This window comes from Nomia melanderi, unplaced genomic scaffold (assembly GCF_051020985.1).
Source record: "Nomia melanderi isolate GNS246 unplaced genomic scaffold, iyNomMela1 scaffold0499, whole genome shotgun sequence".
Lineage (NCBI taxonomy): Eukaryota > Metazoa > Arthropoda > Insecta > Hymenoptera > Halictidae > Nomia > Nomia melanderi.
Genome location: NW_027475613.1, coordinates 11,287 through 15,000, shown reverse-complemented (window position 1 = coordinate 15,000; position 3,714 = coordinate 11,287). Strand labels below are relative to the sequence as shown.

The 3,714-nt window shown below is 48.2% G+C and overlaps 2 non-coding genes across 2 annotated transcripts in view; both read right to left on the bottom strand.

Annotated features, from left to right (window-relative positions):
• Positions 1-124, bottom strand: part of LOC143176341 (large subunit ribosomal RNA) — a 4,007-nt gene extending 3,883 nt beyond the window's left edge. Inside the window, exon 1 of the ribosomal RNA XR_013000903.1 lies at positions 1-124. This exon is cut by the window's left edge and continues 3,883 nt beyond it. This is a non-coding gene — a ribosomal RNA (large subunit ribosomal RNA).
• A 2,055-nt stretch (positions 125-2,179) lies between these two features.
• LOC143176340 (5.8S ribosomal RNA) lies at positions 2,180-2,334 on the bottom strand. The gene has a single exon (XR_013000902.1). It is a non-coding gene; the product is annotated as a 5.8S ribosomal RNA (ribosomal RNA).
• Between the last annotated feature and the right edge of the window lie 1,380 nt (positions 2,335-3,714).

Genomic DNA, 3,714 nt, shown 5'->3' with positions numbered 1-3,714 from the left:
CGGGATTCAGTGCTGGGCTAATTCCTGTTCGCTCGCAGCTACTAAGGAAATCCTTGTTAGTTTCTTTTCCTCCGCTTAGTAATATGCTTAAATTCAGCGGGTAATCTCGCCTACTCTGAGGTCGTCGTGAACGTGAATTGTATGAAAATTCAATCGAATTTCATAAAAATCGCTCAAAGGCAAAAAAAACAAAGTCTAGAGGAGAGTGCGTTCGAACACAACAATATTCATATTATAACGTATATAAATGATAAATATACCGCGACACGCGCGACTCCGTATCGTCGCGAAAAATCGTTCGCGAACGCGTCTTATGCGCCTCACCAGTGGTCTCTGCTGCGTCGCGTGTCTATATTCTCTTTTTACACTCTTCTCCTTCTTCTATCACATTTTACTCGATCGCGAAAAAGACTCTCGCTAGACGATCTCGCGCTCCGGTTAACTTTAACGCCCGTCCGAGAAGAATTTTCGGGGACTGGACGACCGAAGCGGATCTCGCGCGGTCTCGCGATCGACAGTGAAGAGAAGTGCAGAAGAGGAAAAGAAGACACGACAAACACACACCATGGGGCGACCGACGCGTTCGTTTCAACGCTTTCGCACAAAGTCGGCGGCGGTTATATATTTATATCATTATATTCCGGCGGACGGGACGCGACGTTCGAAAGCCTCGCCAAAGAGGAGCTCCTGCCTCTTCCTCTCTCTTTTCTACGAGAAAAGATAAACGTATTTTACGGGGATACGGAAACGTTACCACGTGGTGTCACACACGATCGTCCGTCTCTTCTCTATAGCAGAAACCGATAAAAATACACCTCCCGAAAGAGAGTATATGGTGATTCTTTTTATATATATATATATTTCGAAATACAACTGAACGTGGCGGAAGCGCACGGTGGTGGTCCAGCGAGGACACGCGACGACGGGGAATAAGAACTATTCGACCCGTTACGAATACGCATGCTCGTCCCGCACGATTTTAACACACACCGTGTTTTTCTCCAGTCGTCAAAGCGTTCGTGCGTCGAATTCGAAAAATAAAAAAAAAAGAAAAACACCTTTTCTCTCTCTCGGGGTAAAAGAGTCGATGTGTATTGTGTATAAAGGTTCTGCGAGAAGTCTCGTTTTGACGTGTGTTCCGCCGATAACGACGATCCTCCGAAACGGGGATACAGAAACGTTACACCTCACAACACGATCTCCGTCTCTTCTCTATAGCAGAAACCGATAAAAATACACCTCCCGAAAGAGAGTATATGGTGATTCTTTTTATATATATATATTTCGAAATTCAACTGAACGTGGCGGAAGCGCACGGTGGTGGTCCAGCGAGGACACGCGACGACGGGGAATAAGAACTATTCGACCCGTTACGAATACGCATGCTCGTCCCGCACGATTTTAACACACACCGTGTTTTTCTCCAGTCGTCAAAGCGTTCGTGCGTCGAATTCGAAAAATAAAAAAAAGAAATACACCTTTTCTCTCTCTCTCGGGGTAAAAAGAGTCGATGTGTATTGTGTATAAAGGTTCTGCTGCGAGAAGTCTCGTTTTGCCGTGTGTTTCGGTAACGACGATCCTCCGAAACGTACATCTCATTCGTAAGAGAGGAAGAAAACAATCTCCCTGGGGCCAGTCGGTAATATACCGACATACGACGTGTCGTGCACATCCGTCTCACGCACGGTATACAAAATATGAATAAAACGTGTGTAGTCTCTCTCTCTCTCGACTTCTTAATATTTTCTTTCACCTCTGACGCATCATTTCAGGTGACGTCGGGAGCGCGGGAAAAAAAATTTTTCTAAACACACGAAACCGTTCATCTCACGAACAGCCGAAAAAGTTGTCGCTCAGATCCATATCGCAGTGGAGCGGTATCCGCGGGCGGTCGTAATTGAACGACGCACGACGCCGCGAACACTCACGCGAGTCCATACAAACGATTCCGATCGTTTTGCAACAACTAGAACGTACACTGTCCGTGAAATTCACAGAATTTTCGCGTGTCCGCGACAAACGCCGACGAGACACCCATCGTTCGCTCGTACGTAGCATCCTTCTCTTAACCCGACTCAGAAACGTTCTTTGCGCCCTTCGGTAAAAAAACGTTCGATCCGAAGAGGTGAACGACGGCGGGGATTTGACAGAGCTACGCAAGCAGTGTATGGTACGTAAACGACCCTCAGCCAGGCGTGGTCCAGGAATTGTATCCGTGGACCGCAATGTGCGTTCGAAATGTCGATGTTCATGTGTCCTGCAGTTCACACGTTGACGCGCAATTAGCTGCGTTCTTCATCGACCCACGAGCCAAGTGATCCACCGTTCAGGGTAATCGTATAAATTTTATATTTCACATATATAATTTTATTCTCATTTGTTCGACCTAATATCTCTCTTCTTTCAAAGAGAAGATAAAAGTTGATACCTGAATCTCCGACCAGCGCGCGAAGGAGATTCAGGCGTCGCCTTGGAGACGACACCGAAGCCTTTCGAGACGAAAAACGTTCAAGTAATATGTATATATTTCTCGACGTTCCGGGCGTATAGTGCATTCAAAAACCCGCGAAAGACGCAGAAGACTCGCACGCGTGGAAACGACGGGGATATATTTTGTATCCTACCCGATACTGAATCCATCGCGTGCAGTCGACCCTCGCGTTCTTCCGATCAGACGCATCTATTGTTGCGCGCATGTTTTCGCGTCGCATCGCGCGAAACGTTGCACGAATCGTACCGATCGATCGATTGAAAGCAAATAATGAAAAAAGACTTCACAGCTGGCTCTTTGCCGGTCATTCGTCCCATGTTATCTCTTGCCGCGAAATTGGCGCGCAAGAGTTGGGTGTCAGACGCGCGGCTTTAAAACGAGCTTCACGGCCGGTCCCTTCGTTACCGCTTTCGTTCTTTCTCTCGGAACGACCATGAACGAACACGACGAGCGACGCTACGGCATACACACGTCCACGGATTCGATTAAAAAAACAGACTTCACAGCTGGCTCTTTGCCGGTCATTCGTCCCATATTATCTCTTGCCGCGAAATTGGCGCGCAAGAGTTGGGTGTCAGACGCACGGCTTTAAAACGAGCTTCACGGCCGGTCCTCTCAATTCCGTGTACGGTACACGCAAGATGCGGGTTCCACTTCCAGACTACCCGGTCCCTTCTCTCTACGAGAATCGATAGTAGAAGAACGGCTCGAAAACGCGTCTCAGAGACTAGGGGAAAAGAAGCGGTATGCGAGCGAAACGAAAACGCATTATGGAAACGTCGCGAAACAATGTTCGACGGTTGCTCGGTTCCAATCGTGCGGCCGTTTCAATTTCTCGTGCGCTTCACCGTCCCTCCGTAACTCTGGCCGATCGCGTATACCGAAGAGCCGACACGCGCAAAAACCACAGGCATTGTATACTGTATATATATATGTTACAGTCACAGCCTTCGCGCGTTTTACTCTCCGACGCGGGGTTTCCACGACGAAAGAGAGACAGTTTCGTGGCGGGTGACTCGGCCGAATCGCTACGACGGGTATTTCTATTATAGAACGAATCATCGCCACCCTTTACCAGTGCCCGACGAAGGAATCACAAGGTCATCTGGAGTTTACAATGCCAGCGACGGTAATTCCAACGAAGACCCGATAAGTCAACTCATCGTTCTATTTCTCCCCGTACAGAAAAGCGAATCGACGCTAACGCACCTCGCGCAAGCACG